The sequence below is a fragment of the Peromyscus leucopus genome, chromosome 16_21 (assembly GCF_004664715.2).
Source record: "Peromyscus leucopus breed LL Stock chromosome 16_21, UCI_PerLeu_2.1, whole genome shotgun sequence".
NCBI classification, from domain to species: Eukaryota; Metazoa; Chordata; class Mammalia; order Rodentia; family Cricetidae; genus Peromyscus; species Peromyscus leucopus.
In genome coordinates, this window is record NC_051084.1 from 32,582,699 (window position 1) to 32,599,099 (window position 16,401).

Sequence of the window (16,401 nt, forward strand, 5' to 3'; positions counted from 1 at the left end):
TCTGCCTCTCCAGTGCTGGGATTAAAGGTGTGCGCCACCACCGCCCGGCCACCATACTGTTTCTATGGTTCTATAATATATCTTGGATCTGGAATTATAGTCTCTTTAGTGTTTTGTTTTTGCTTAGGGTTGTTTGGTTACCCAGGGTCTTTTAGAGTTCCTTATGAAGTTTTAGGATAGTTTTTTTTTTCTATTTCTATGAATAATGAGGTGGGAATTCTGTTAAATCTATAAATAGTTGATGGTCATTTTCACATTAATTCTACGAATCCATGAGCATGGGTGTCTTTATATTTAGTGTCTTTATCTTCTTCAGAGTTTTAAACTTTTTACTGTAGAGATGATTCACTTCCATTGTTAGATTTAGACTTAGACATGTTGTTGTTATTATTATTATTATTATTATTATTATTATTTATTAGTTTTTTTGAGACAGGGTTTGTCTGTGTAGTCTTGGCTATCCTGAAACTCGATCTGTAGACCAAGCTGAACTTGAACTAGGAGATCTGCCTTCCCCTGGCTCCCAAGTGCTGGGATTAAAAGCGTGTACCACCACAGCCTGGAAGGCGTATTATTTTCTTTCAGGCTATTGTGAATGGGGAGGGTGTCCATGATCTCATTCTCTATGTGTTGTTGGTGTATATAATAGAAAAGCTATTGATTTGTGCAAGTTGATTTTTTTTTTTTAAGATTTATTTATTTATTATGTATACAGCATGTATGTCTGCAGGCCAGAAGAGGGCACCAGATCTCATTACAGATGGTTGTGAACCACCACATGGTTGCTGGGAATTGAACTCAGGACCTCTGGAAGAGCAGTTAGTGCTCTTAACTGCTGAGCCATCTCTCCAGCCCCCCGCAAGTTGATTCTATATCTTGCCACTTTGCTGAATTTTTTTTCTAGAAATTTTCTGGTAGAACTTTTGTGATCTCTTTTTTTTAGAATCATGTCATCTGAAAATAGGGGTAGTTTGACGTATTCTTTCCCTATCTGTATTCCTTTAATTTCCTTCTCTTGCCTTATTGCTTCAGTTAGTCCTTCCAGCAGGATGCTGTAAGGGAGTGGGGATAGTGACTCTCCGTCCCTGTCTTGTTCATGACGCCCATTGTTTTGCTTCAAGCCTTTTCCCACGGAGGATGATGTTGCCTGTTGGTTTTTTGTATGTAGCTTTTATTATGTTGAGCTATGTTCCCTCTAGCCTTACATTCTCTAAGACTTTTATCATGAAAGCTGTTGGATTTTGTCAAAGGCTTTTCCTTCATCTACTTAAGACCATTTATATGGTTTATTACATTTATTGACTTGGGTTTGTTGAGCCATCTCTGCATTTCAGGGATAAAGCCAAGTTGAGCATGGTGTATGATGATCTTTTTGATGTGTGTATTCTATTTGCAAGTATTTTGTTGAGAAACTTTGAGCCTGTCTTCATTGGGGAATATAGGTGTATAGTGTTTTTTTCTTGTGTCTTTGCCTAATTTATCTATTGGAGTGATACTGGCTTCATAGGAGAAATTTGGGAGCGCTCCTTCTCTATCTTTTTTAATAGTTTTAAGAAGGATTGGTTGTAGATCTTCTTTGAAAGTCTGGCAGAATTCTGCTGTGACTCCATCTGTCCTGAAAGACTTTTTATTACTGTTTCAATGTCCTCATTTGTTATGAGTCTGTTAAGGTTGTTGATATCTTCTTGGAATTTTGGTAGTTTGGCTGAATCTAGAAAATTATCCATTTCTTTTCGGTTTTCCAGCTTCATGGAGTACAAGTTTTTAAAATATTCCAGTATTCTGAATTTCCTTGGTGTCTGTTGTAATGTTTCCCTGTTCATTCTGACTGTTAATTTGTGTCCTCTTTGTCTTTTGTTACTTAAACCAGGGTCTGTAAGTCTTGTTTATTTTCTAAAAGAATCAGCCAATATATTTATTGATTATTTTTATTGTTTTGTTTCTATTTCATAATTTCTGCTCTGATTTTTATTATTTCTTTCCTTTGACTGGGTTTAGATTAGATTCGTTAATTTTTCTCAACTAAATTTTTTTTTTAGATTTTTTTTAAAAAATTATTTTATGTGTATGAGTGCTTTGCCAGCATGCACCTCACATATGTGCCTGGTGCCCTAGAAGGTGATGAGTCTCCATGTGGGTACTGGGAACTGAACCTGCATCCTTTGCAACAACAAGAAGTGCTCTTAACCACTGAGGCAACTCTCCTGTAGCTTTGAGTTTTCCTGCCTTGCCCACAGGACAAATCTCTGTCACCCCAGTCCCACAGCTGCTCAGACCCGACCAAGTAAACACAGAGACTTATATTGCTTACAAACTGTATGGCCATGGCAGGCTTCTTGCTAACTGTTCTTATAGCTTAAATTAATCCATTTCTATAAATCTATACCTTGCCATGTGGCTTGTGGCTTACTGGTGTCTTCACCCGCTGGCAGTGTCTCCTTCCGACTTCCTGTTCTTTCTTTTCTCCTCTCTGTTAGTCCCGCCTATACTTCCTGCCTAGCCACTGGCCAATCAGTGTTTTATTTATTGACCAATCAGAGTAAGTTGACATACAGACCATCCCACAGCACTCTCCAGCCATTTTTCCAACTTTTTTAGTTACATCATTACTAAGGCATTTATTTGTGCTCTTTCTGATTTCTTCTTCTTTTTTTTCCTTGAGACAAGGTTTCTCTCTGTGTAACAGTCCAGGCTGTCCCGGAACTCACTCTGTAGACCAGGCTGGCCTCAAATTCACTGAGCCGCCTGCCTCTGCCTCCCGAGTGCTGGGATTATAGGTGGGTGTACTACTACCACTGCCCAGCTTTTTTTTTTTCATCATATACAGCTGTTTAATTAGGTTGTTAGCAATTTAGAAAACCAGTTTGTGAGGCTACATCCCATTTGTCAAAGACAACTACATTGCAGGTAGCCCTGGTGCCAAGGAACAGCTTTGATCTTTGGTAAACCTTGCTCTGTTCTGTAATCTCGTATTTCCCCTTTTCTGTGTTGAAGCTCTTGCCCTCCCTGGGGCCTGGGCTTGTTCAACTGCTGTTTTGTTTTGTTTTGGTTTGTTTTGGTTTTTTTGAGACAGGGTTTCTCTGTGTAACAGTCTGGTTGTCCTGTGGAACTCAATTTGTAGACCAGGCTGGCTTTAAATTCATTAGAGATCTGCCTGCCTCTGTCTCTCAGGTGTTATCTTTTTTAAGACTTATTTATTTCCTTTACATACATGAGTACTCTATCTGCATGTACAACTTTATGCCAGAAGAGGGCATCAGATCCCACTATAGATGGTTTCTTTGTGTCTAGTGAGTCACCATGTGGTGCTGGGAATTGAACTCCGGGCCTCTGGAAGAGTAGCCAGTGCTCTTAAAGGCTGAACCATCTCTCCAGCCCAGCTTCTTTTTGAAGTAAGCTTTGGTTAGATAGATGTTTGGAGATTTTAACCTTGCTAATATCAACTTTTGTAGAGGTAGTGATGACAAGCTTTTGGTATATTCTACGCAGAGGAACTCAGGAGAGGGCAAGAAGTCCAGTCTCGAGAAGCAAGCCATTGCCCAGCTGCTTCAGGAAAATGACTCACTCTCTTGCCCCTGTGGTGCCCAGTGAGGATGATCGACTGGGCCCCAGGAGTGGTGCTGGCACGCAGCTTGTTCACCTTCCGACTGAAGAGGCACATCTCAGTTGGATGATACCTAGGCTTTCTGCAAAGTTTAACCCCCGGGTACCACCACTCCCATCTCCACCAACTGCTTTTATGATAGCAGAGAAGATCACCTCCTTTTTCTTCTTCTCAACCTTAGCTTTTGCAGCTGACCATTTCCTTTTCTACAGGGCCTCCCAGAATACATAGCAGATCCAGAGTACCTGCCAATTCTCTAACCAGGAGGGTTTAGGCTGCAATGGTCTTCCCTTTCTCTGGCTTTTTAGCGCCAGGGTCACCCTTTTTGGCTGCCCTGGTGGCAGGAGCATCACCGCCAGCCTTCTTGGCCACAGTTTCTTCTTTGTGTCAGGCTCTTCAGCTTTTCACCTGCAATCTTACAAAATGGAAAGAGTGATTTGTTTTTAATGTAGGCACTTAGAGCTAGCTACCCACCTCCTCACAGGACGCTTCCAGTGGGTCCTCGGGGTTCTGCTGTATTGTGTTTTCATTTTCCCTTAGTTCCAGGAAGTTTTTCTCTCGTGATTTCTTCTTTGACCCATTCATTCTTTACGAAGGAGTTGTTTAATCTCCGTGAGTTTTCATATTTACTGGAGATTTTTTTTTTTTTGTCAATTTTAAGTTTTATTGCATTGTGGTCTAATAGAATACAAAAAGTGTATTCACATTCTTTTTTGAATTTGTAACGATTTGTTTTTGTCCCACAATGTGGTCTCTTTTAGAAAAGCTTCTGCATGCTGCTGAGTAGAATGTGTATTCTTTGCTGTTTGAATATTCTATAGATACCAGGTTTCTGTATTTTTGGCCCAGATGAACTGTCTATTGAAGAAAGTGGGGTACTGAAATCACCTACTATTGATGGATTGATCTTAATCTGTCTCTTTAATTCCAGTAGTAGATTTTTTATGAAAGTGGGCTCCCCAGGGTTTGGTGTATATATGTTTAGGATAGTAATGTCTTCTAAGTTAACACTTCCCTTGTTTAGAATGAAGTGTCCATCTTGATCTCTTCAGATTAGCTTTAGTTGAAATCTATTTTGTCAGCCACTAGACAGCGACACCTGCTTGCTCCCTGGTCCCGTCTGGTTGGAGTCCCTTAGCCCATCCTTTACTCTAAGGTGGTGCCCAGCATTAAAGCTTGTGTCAGGTTGATGGATTTTCTTCTTCATTCATTCGGTCATTCTGTGTCTTTTGATTCAGGATCTGTGGCCATTGATATACAAAGTTATTATTGAAATGTGTGTGTTGTGGTCATTGTGCCATTGATTTTTGGTGGTGGTGTTTATATTGTCAGTGGTGTTTTGTGTTTAGGTAATTACGGCTTTGTATTTTTCTTTTCAGTCTCTCGGCTGTGCTCAATCCTCTCTTCAGCCCAAAATAAAGCTTTCTATAGTTTTCTTAGGTTTGGTTGTTGGATGTACATCATATATGTGTATACATATGTATATATGTATACATATGTACATTTTTAGGGCTGTTTATGTCATGGGAACTTTTCCTTTCTCCTTCAATCATGACAGATAGTTTTGCTGGGTATATTATTTGACGTTGGTTGTCACATGTTTTAAGACTTGGGATGCATTGCTTCTTTGTCTTCTGGCTTTCAAAGTTTCCACTGAGAATTCCAGTGTTATTCTAATGTTATTCTCTTTTCCCTTGTGACTTTCAGTACACTGTTATGTGTTCTTGGTGTTTCACTGTGATATGCTGTGGGAGTTTTCTTTTCTGGTCCCATCTGTTTGATGTTCTATGTACTCTTTGTTTTGTTTTTGGAACAAGGTCTCTCTACATTGCCCTGGCTGTCCTGGAACTCACTCTGTAAGACCAGGCTTGCCTTAAATTCACAGAGATCGGCCTGCCTCTCTCTCCTGAGTGCTGGGATTAAACGTGTGAGCCACCGCACTCAGGTTTTGTGTGTTTCTTGTAGTTGTAAGGGTATGTCTGTCTTTAGTTTGGGTATGTTTTCTTCTATGATCTTGACTTCCAGCCATCTGTACCTATTATTTGAAGGTTTGCTTTTCTTACAGTGTCCCACATTTTCTGTGTGTTCCTTTCCTGTTTTTGTTTGTTTGTTTGTTTGTTTTTGTTTTTAATTTTTCATGTTCCTTGCTTCCTTGGTCCAGATCTATTTTTATCTTTGAGACCTACTAGTCTATCTTCCACTTGATCATGCTACCTTACTCTCCAAGTTTTCCTTCCAGTCAGGCTCTTTTCCAGTCCACCTTCCTTTTGGCTTCAGGCCTCTTTGATGTTTCTTTCTTTCTTTTTTTTTTTTTTTAAGATTTATTTATTTATTATGCATACAGTGTTCTGTTTGTATGTCTACACACCAGAAGAGGGCACCAGATCTCATTACAGATGGTTGTGAGCCACTATGTGGTTGCTGGGAATTGAACTCAGGATCTCTGGAAGAGCAGCCAGTGCTCTTCACCTCTGAGCCATCTCTCTAGCCCCTCTTTGATGTTTCTATCTCTTTATTGGATGACATTTAACTCCTTTTCCTTGATTTCAAGTCCTTTAATTCTTTGAGGAGGTTCATGATCTTTTTTTGATTTTTGGTTTTTTTTGTTTTTGTTTTGTTTTTGGTTTTTTTGAGGCAGGGTTTCTTTGTGTAGCCCCAGCTATCTTGGAACTCTCTCTGTAGACCAGGCTGTTTTCAAACTCACAGAGACCTGCCTATTTCTGCCTCTTCAAGGCATGCACTACACTGCTGGCTCCTTCTTTTTCTTCTTTTTAAAAAATGTGTATTTGTGTTTTGCCTGCATGCATGTCTGTGTGAGGGGGTCAGGTCCCCTGGAACTGGAGTTACAGTTAGTTGTAAGCCACCATGTGGGAGCTGGGAATTGAACCCGGGTCTCCTGGAAAAGTAGTCAGTGCTCTTAACCATTGAGCAGCCATCTCGCCAACCCCTTATAGATTGTTCTTTTAATTTCTGTGTCCTGGAGTTCATCTAGGTAACTCTCATTGGCAAGCATTTGTATAGGACTGGTGGGTTTGAGAGAAGATGTTGGCTTAATCTGTCATGTTGTTGGTATTCCTGCAATGAAATCTGGGCATGTGGACTTCATTTGTTTGTTTTACATTTGTTATGGATGGAGCAGGGTCGGGGAGAGGAGAAGATGTAGGCCTGGGGATAAGTCTAGAGGCTGGAAGTGGTGTGGGTAGAATGCAGTCAGATGGGCAGAGGGGGCTGGCTGATGCACCGTGGGGCTGGAAGGGAGGGACAGGATGTGGGAGGTCCTGTGATGTGACAGGGAGGGAGGGAGCGAAGGAGGATATAGGCCCAAGCCTAGACCTCTTCTGCAATCAAGGCAGGGAAAGCCGCCTCTGCTGGTGGACCCCTTGTGGTCCCCAGGCTAAATCTGGTAGATGTGGGAAAGATGTGGATGCAGAGGTCAGAGGTCCTTGCCAGGCTAGACTCCAAGGAGGATGTATCTGGGTATGGAGGAGGGTGGTGGAGGGGATGCAGAGTCCTGTGAGTGGACCTAAACTCACATTTTCATCAGTTCTGTTCTCAGCTGTGAAACTCTGACCTGAAATAAATCCCTCCCTCTGAGTTAAGCACTTTGGATCACAGCTACATCCATGTGACTAATGCAAACAGGTCCAGTTGGATGGAGGAAGTGAGCCTTGTCAGGAAGAGCTGGAGCAGAGTCTGTGTGGAGGTCAGAGGTCAGTTGCCACAAACTCATTCTCCTTCCCAAGCTGTAGTAAACTTCTTTAATTTTGTTTTCATTTTGGCACATACCTATAGAAAAATTTCCAGATACTTAGTTTTTTTAATTACATTTGCTAGCTGTGGAGGGAGGAGAGTGTGCATGCCAAGGCATTTGAACTTGTAGAGGTCAGAGGACAACTTGTGGTAGTCAGTTCTTTTTTTCTACCGTGTAGGTTTTGACCTCCCCATATACTCAGGTCGGCAGGCTTGTGGGCAAGCGCCTTCACCTGCTGAGCCATCTAATGCCCCCGTTTCCAGAAACTTTTATAACCAGTACAGAAATGTGTGTGTGTGTGTGTGTGTGTGTGTGTGTGTGTTTAATGGGTTCTGCCAGATTTGCTTTGCTGAGGAGTAGGGTCTCTGGCTTTCTCATACTGACACCCCGAAAGAGGAACCAAATTAGTTGTTATGCGGAGACCCTGGGGTGACACTGAGCAAGAGATGGAAACTGTTCTTTTTCATTTTTAAGGAAAAGATTAGCTTTATGTGTGTGAGTGTTTTGCCTGCATGTATGTGAGTATACTGCATGCATGTAAGTTTACCACATGAATGTAAGTATACCGCATGCAGTCAGTGGCCATAGAGCCCAGCAGAGAGTACCAGATCCTTGGAACCAGATGAACTGCCATGTGGGTACTGGGAACCAAACCCAGGTCCCCTGCAAAGAGCGGCCAGTGTGCTCGTAACCATGGAGCCACCCCTCCAGGGCCTGCTGGATGCCGCTCCACACAGAGCAGCCTTTCTTCTCTTCCCCCAGGAGAGGGGGAACCTTTGCTGTGAGAAGACCAGATGAGAAGGCTCTGGATTCTTTCTCTACCTCTTTGGAATGTAAATACATCTCTCCAGAGATCTCACCCTAGAGACGTCTCTGAGCCTCCTGTTCCTTGGGAGGATAAACACATGCCTCTGGGTTCTCTGAGTCGCGTGGAGTTTTCCCTCTCTACAGTTGTAGCTGAGTTCTCCAAACCTCTAGGAACTCAGGTTTCTGGCTCGATGTATTCAGAGTGGTCTGCCCATGCAGAAACACAGAAGACTTCTGTCTGTACCACACAATTGTATCCCTTGGGTTTTGCCACAGTTGACTGCTGTTAAGTTTCCCACAATACGCCATTCTGTTGGCTTTTTTCTTTTCTTTTCTTTTTTTTCAGACAGGGTCTCACTATGTAACCCTGAACTCCCCATATACACCAGACTGGCTTTGAGATTACAGAGATCCGCCCGCCTCTCCTTATTGGCTGTTTTGTTCCAAGCTGATCAGCAGAAGCTAGGACTGAATCCACTGTGGGTTTGTCTTAAATGGCAGCTGCCCAGCTGGTGCCTGCAGACCTCCAGAGGCAGAGGCAGGATGTCGTTAATTCTACTGCCGTGATATCAGCTTCACTCTTCGAGACTTCCAATCCAATTCGAGTTATTTGAACAAATCTCAAATTTACTATAGATCTACCTTAAAAGCCTGTAGTGGAGCCGGGCGGTGGTGGCGCACACCTTTAATCCCAGCACTCGGGAGGCAGAGCCAGGTGGATCTCTGTGTGTTCGAGGCCAGCCTGGTCTACAGAGCGAGATCTATGACAGGCACCAAAACTACCCTGACACAACACTCCCCCCCCCCCCAAGAAAAATCCTGTAGTGGAACTGCTCTGGATAGTTTTATGTCAATTTGACACGAGCTAAAGTCATCTGAGAGGAACCAATCTCAACTGAGAAAATGTCTCTATAAAATCCAGCTATAAACTAAGGTGTAGTGGCACATGCCTTTAATCCCAGCATTCAGGGGCCAGAAGCAGACAGATCTCTGAGTTCGAGGTCAGCCTGGTCTACAGAGTGAGTTCCAGGATAGCTAGGACTGTTACACAGAGAAACCCTGTCTTGAAAAACAAACAAACAAACAAAAGATACCGCTGTAAGGCATCTTAATTAATTTTCTTAATTAGTGATTGATGGAGGAGAGCCCAGCCCATTGTGGGTGATATCATCCCTGGGCAGGTGGTCCTGTTCTACAAGAAAGCAGGCTGAGCAAACCATGAGGGGCAAGCCAGTAGGCAGCACCCCTCCACGGCCTCTGCATCAGCTCCTGCCTCCAGGTTCCTGCGCTGTTTGAGTTCCTGTCCTGACTCCCTTTGGTAATGAACTGTGATATGGAAGTGTAAGCCAAACAAACTCTTTCATTGCAGCAGTAGAAACCCACACTAGGACAGGAACCAAATTAGTTATTATACAAATAACGTAGTGATGCCTGCATTTAATCCTAGCACTTGAGAGTTAGGGACAGGTAGATCTCTATGTATTCCAGGACAGTCTTGTCTACATAGTGAGCTCCAAAACAGCTAAGTGTAACACACTTTTTGTCCACCAACCAGCTCCCAAATCATGACACAGAGACTTATTTGTTATGATGCTCGGCACTAGCTTAGGCTTGTCCCACTAGCTCTTATAACTTATTTTAGCCTGTTTTTCTTCATCTACATTTTGCCTCAGTGTTTTGTTTGTTTGTTTGTTTATTTTTTGTTAACCTGTCTTTTATTTTGTCTGTCTTACTCTGTGTCTGGCTGGCTGGTGGCTGCCAGGCTGGCTGGCCCCAGGCATCTCTCTTTTTTTCTCTCATTCTCTTTTTTCTTCTCTTCTCCCTCGAGCCTAGATTCCTCGTCCTATTTATCCTCTCTGCCCGCCAGCCCCACCTGTCCTTCTCCTGACTAGCTATTGGCCATTCAGCTTCTTATTAGACCAATCAGGTGCCTTAGTCCGGCAAGATGAAACAACAACATATGTTTACATAATTAAAGAAATGTAGCATAAACAAATGTAACACACCTTTACACAGAGTAATATTCCACAACATAAACAAATGTATATACCTTTACATAGTTACAGTAATATTCCACAACATAAACCAGTGCAACACATCTTTACATAATTAAATATTCCACAACTAAGGCTATATAGACAGAGCCTGCCTCAACACAAAACAAGTCTGTAGCTTCTCCAAATTACTGTTTTAACCTAGTTCAAGACGCATACTCTTTTTAATAATTTATTTTTATTTCATGTGCATTTTTCTGTTTTGCCTGATATATATACACACATCTGTGTGAAGATGTTGAATCCCCTGAAACTGGAGTTATAGGCAGTTATGAGCTGCCATGTGCGTGCTGGGAATTGAACCAGGGTCCTCTGGAAGAGCAGCCAGTACTCTTAACCACTGAGCCAGCCCCAAGATGTATGCTCTTTATATAGCTGGATGGTATGTTAATAACTTGAACGGATACTGTTATTGCTTGCAAGGAAAAATCTGCAGCAAATTCTTCCATGTAGCAGCCTCTTGAGCTGAAGCCAACCTCAGTGCCTTCGAGGCTAAGCAGGCATGAGTGAGTGCAGAAATGAGGACCAGACTTTTTGTTTTGTTTCCTTTCTAGTGGAATTTTTCTCACTGTGGGAAGCCGCCCACAGAGCACACCCCAAGTTGCTTGATCTTTCAGGGTTTTCATAAATGCTTAAGTGTTTCTGATGACTGTCTAAGTACCCGGGAGATCACCTTTTAGTTCCCTTTGGCCAGAACATGCGATCTAACCATGACATTTCAAGAAGGAGGGGGGCATCTATAGTGGGCTGGGAGTGCCAAGAACATCAGCGGCATAGAGGTGATGCAGTCACCTAGATTCTGAGGAGGACACTCCACACCCCGCCACCCTGCTGCTTCAACCTGACTTTGCTGCAAGAAGAATTTTAGGCCAGCTGGTGATGGTGGTGTGTGGGGCGTTTACCCACCACCCCCACAGCTTCCCAGAGTTTTCTTGAGTGCAATCAGCAGGAAATATTAGATAGAAGGATTTATAGGGGAGAATCTTGCGGAGATAAACAGATAGAAAATAAAGGATAGCCTCGAGAGGGCCTGGAACCTATTCCAACGGGCCCCGACTATCTCTGGCCCAGGGGTGGAGCAAAAGACCTCCTCCCCCAGCACAGCCAAGTGCAGACCATCTCAGACACCTGCACTCAGGCCCGTGGTCCTGATCATCCTCTATTCGGACCTGCTGGGAAAAGCCACGAGGAACCCCAGAACGGGCTCCCACAGGTCCCCCCTTCTTAATATATAAAAAATAACTATTAATGGCTTATAGCAATCTCCATAGCTGTTACACCTCCCAGTATGGGAGTAGAGGATGATATAGATGGCATTTCTCTTTTGAATTAGGTCCAAGGTGACCACAGCAGTCTTAGCTGCCTCAAGCCCTTTCTAAACCAAAAACTCGGTGACTACAAACTTAAAGAATCCCTTAGCTTCATCATTACCATTAACAGGTTAACATAAATATCGCTATACATAGTCACAATTCTCTCAATCTTACAACTCAAAGAAAACTCTTAACAGAACCATTTGAATTAGCATATATGGTGCTATATATAGTTAATTTTCTCCATCTTACAACTTTAACTCAGTCATTTGAATTTTCTTGTTAACAGAACATAGGAAAAACTTCGATGTATTCACATCAAACTTAAATATTTCCTCAACTCCACAAAACCAGGGTGCATTAATATCAATAGGTTTCTGTGAACATAATTCAATCTCATAGCTCCTCCTTTTCTTTATAATTTTTAAACAAAAACTCAAACCTATTTAGAGGAACCCAAACTTATACAATTCCTACAAACCCATATTGAAAAGCAATATTTTCAATCTAACCATTAATTAACACTTTGAAAACTTTTTAGCAAAACATCCAAAAGCAGTTTTTTTTTTTTTTTTTTTTTTTTTTTTTTTTTTTTTTGGTTTTTCGAGACAGGGTTTCTCTGTGTAGCTTTGCGCCTTTCCTGGAACTCACTTGGTAGCCCAGGCTGGCCTTGAACTCAGAGATCCACCTGGCTCTGCCTCCCGAGTGCTGGGATTAAAGGCGTGCGCCACCACCGCCCGGCCAAAAGCAGTTTCTTAATAAAACTCTTTACACACTTTAAAAGTAGTCTCAGTATACCCCATTTGCATTTCTTACTAACAAAACATGACATTAATCCACTCAAACAACAATTTAAATTAAATAGACTAAGGAATATTAACTCTCCCTTTTCTTTATAATTTTAAGCAAAAATCTCAAGCCTAGTTAGAAAACCCAAACTTTTCTGTTTAAACAGTTCCATTTGTAACACAAAACCAGTTCCATAAGTAATTCCATTTTTACATAAACAGTTCCACAAAACAATTCATAAATCACCAGTTAATAAAGCATATATGCATACACAAAATTGCATCTTGATTCTAAGTAGAAATACATTTCTTCATTTAAACAGTTCCATTTTTAACCCAATTCCAGAAAACTGTTCCTAGGTCATTACTCAACTGTCCCATTGCAATGAAATCTCTATTGTTTATTTCATTTAAGTCTTAAAATTCAAATGATAAATTCTGGCACTAACCTTCCAAATATGAGAAATCCATAACCAAAATCTTTTTGTAATTTTATCTCATTTTTAAGTTCAAAAAGTTCAAACAAGAAAAATTCTGGTATCAGGCTTTCACTTCCAAATATGAAGAGACGTTTTTCAACCAAAACCTTTTGCAGTTAATAATTTTTGTTCAAACAAGCGTCTCTGAACTTTTATTCTCAAGCCAGAGACCTTTTTAGGTACAGTAGTATTCTAAACCGCACTGTTTTTGATGTTAGCTCAGGTTTTTCTGTGCTGTGTTGATATTCCACGGATATCAGCTGTGGATGCCTTTTGCTGGTTCTGGTGTCCGCCATTCTTAGCTTCTTAAAGGCTTCTGGAGCTTTTGAAACCATTCAGACTGCCTACTTTGCAGTCTACTAGGACCCTATCTCCTGTGTCTCAGGTGTTTTCACCATATACATTAATAAGACTCACACTTAACATTTACACTTTTTCACAAACTCACATATAACATTTTTTTGCCTTGCAAAGCATTTAGACTCATATTCAACATTTACACATTTTTACAAACTCACATACAACATATTAACATCTACTTATTTATACTTTAAGGAAACTATAGAACTACTTTAGCAAATATATTTCTTATTAATTCTTATATACTTATATTCATTCCATCTTATTTCTTATTTAAACTTACATTTACAACTAGCATCTTACAAGCTTATTACTACATGTCTTAAGACTACCTTAGATACTTCTTGCAAGCTTATATTCTTAAAGGAACTCTATAGATCTATTTTACAAACTTATATAGGCTACCATATAGCATATATCTAACTTAGCAAACACCTAAAGATTTCTTAACACAGATATAACAAGACAGAATTTTTACAAACTCACATATTATTTTCGTCTTTCTACTTCTTACTCTTAATTATTATCACCATCTCTATTAGAAAGATTCTCTTAACTAGACAGGAAGTACGTACATCATTTCTAAAGTTTAGAGTTCATAGTCAGCTTTGTTATAAAGCACTGGGATTTAGTGAGTGTTGTCATTATAGAGTTGTGATACTTGTTGCTAGGGGATTGTAACATTCTTGGGACGAAGCCACACCCCAAAGTTGCCGAGTTCTCTCAGCCTTTCTGGAACCGGCAGAGATGCACTGTCAGCGGTAGACCGTTTTTAACTAGAGGCTGTCCCTTCACCCAAATTCATAATAGCTCCCTAAGAACTTCAATTCAAACAAACGTTTCTATCACAGCAGTACTTTTGGTTTGCTCTACTGAAAAACTTCACGCTGAGGGTGAAATTACCGTATTTAGCTGCTGTAAAGCTCTTCGCCAATACTGCACAGCTATTAGGTGATATAAGGTATTTTTCTAAAGGAGCTAGTAAAGCCAAAAGCAGCACAGCTCTGAACTCTATTTCCTCACTGTTTGCATAACAACCAGTGACATAAACCTCAGAAATACTAATCGAGACACTTTCATTCTGGTTCCTTTATAGGAAATGTCATTGGAACTGACTTTTCTTAGTTCCACGCTCCTTACCAGACGCTCCGGTAACCACCGAGCTTCATTCTCTTGTGAAAAAACAAACATGTCCTCGACCCCATTAACACAGGATCAGGACCCTTCCATAATCCCAAGCAGGGATCTTTCCATTTCATTTGAGTTTCAGGATTTAGTATTTTCACTTCATTAACTTTAACTCTGGATGTTATCTTTATTAACAGCTAGTAATATTTAGCATTGATTTCATATAAGGAACTTTCAGGTGAAGCAACTCTTTTGTAAGACAGCTAGATTTTCTGAAGTTTGTTTCCCATCTATAAAGCAGTCATTTCTTTTTGAAAGCCTGTTTCCTTGTCTCCTTATTAGATTTGCAAAGGAATTACTCATTGCAGGCAGTTTGTTCAAAAGGCAAAGAACTTTTTTCATTTCAACATAAGTTTCTTCATATCTAAGACAACGTTCAGTGTATAAACTGCTTTCCCTTCTTTTAAGGATTTTAAAGTGGCTTGTTTGCTCTTAAAGGTAGCTTTTTGTCATCCAACTACCGTAAAAACTTTGCACAGCTATTAGGGTAAATAAGGCATTTTACAATAAGTTCCAAACCGCGAAGCGCCTAGTTCCGTATCCTTTCAATTTTTCATTGGAGCTGACACTTAAACCCTTAGACGATTTTCCTCCTTATTCTTTTAAAAGCTGTATTTTAATTTTAGAGCTGACAAAAGTGTTTCAGGGCAATGTCGCCATCTTTAGCAGAAAAACTACCTTTCCCAGAATGCATTTCCCTTATATGAGTCCCTAATATCAGTCCCTTACATCATTTCCCTTATATCATTCATTTCCCATAGTTCTTTTTGGGTCTGAGAGTCAACTGGTTCTCTTTTACTAGACTTGCTTACAAATTCTTGCCCGGGAGGTTTGAACAAATTTTGCTTTTACAACAGGAGATTTGAACAAGCATTTTACATTTTCAGCTATGTATGGGACGTTGGGAAATTTCTATTCTCTCAGCTGGCTTTAACAGGTGTTTCTCCTTCATCAGACACTGGCCCCCGAATCAGAACTGCACCTGCCTCGTTAGCCGGCATTGAGGCTGGCATTTCTTTTTATATATATATATTTTATTTGAGGCTGGCATTTCTGATAGCAACTTTCCTCGGGGCTTGTGTTTGCCTTAGCCAGTCAGTGAAAAACAAGATCATTTGCAACAGAGCTTTTCCATAGCTCTTTCAGAGAGATTTTCTCCCACTGATCTTATTCTCATTTTGCTTGTTCCTTCCTTCCCCAGATGCAGAGCTTCAGCTATCTGTCTGCGGCTCTGTACCTCTGCTAGCTGCCTTTGGAGGTAGGGGCTTTTTTTCTCTCCCCACCGAATCTGCCTCAAACTCTAGCAGCTTTGTCAGGTCATGCATTTTCTGGGGAGGAGTCTGTCCCCTCTGTTTCTTCCGAGTCTTTCTCCCTGACAGTTCCCACTTTGGTCTCAGTTTAGCCCCTCTACCCCAGAAACAGTTTCCGACACTACAGTGGTGGCTTTCCCTGCTACTGAAGGTAGGGGCTTTAGTCCGTTTGTTTTCGGGGTCTGTGTGGTTTGCGTACAGACTGAAAATCTAACAAGGGAGGTTTTTGTCATTTCTAAACTCCCATTAGGACAGGTGTTTTGTCTCATCAGGCCTTCACCTGGCCCAGTCCCCCAGTGGGTTGTGTTTGCTTGTCTGGGTGCTCAAGGACAGAGCTTATGCCAGAGGCAATCACCCCTCAGGGCTACACTCCCTCATCTCAGGGAGTCAGTTGAAACAAAGCTTTCTCCAAGAGGTGCTTTCTCTGACAGAAAGAAAGCTTTACTCCTGGATAGTTCTGTTCTGCCTGGCTGGGCTCTTTCCCCAGACAGCGTTCTGACTCAGCAGCACAACTGCTTCACACACAGTTCAGCTTTACTGTTTTCCCAGAAAGGTCCTTACTCTGATAGGAAAGCTTTTTCTCAGATTTCTTTTTGCAGCTGTGGACCTATCAACCTGGGACTTGTAGGAAAGCGCACAACTGTGCCGTTCCCACCAGCTTTAGTTTTATTAGCAGTTTTCCCCCGGGTCCTGCACCTTCCTGCCTCAGCTCCAGGAAGTTTGCAACTGCAGGAATCCTAGTATCCC

General features: G+C 41.4%; 1 protein-coding gene and 1 pseudogene across 2 annotated transcripts in view; one reads left to right on the forward strand and one right to left on the reverse strand.

The window, feature by feature from the left end:
• The window catches only part of Stox1 (storkhead box 1), a 65,315-nt gene that overhangs the window by 15,008 nt on the left and 33,906 nt on the right, over positions 1 to 16,401 (forward strand). The gene's annotated exons all lie outside the window — the stretch shown is intronic.
• LOC114701120 lies at positions 3,321 to 4,189 on the reverse strand (annotated as a pseudogene).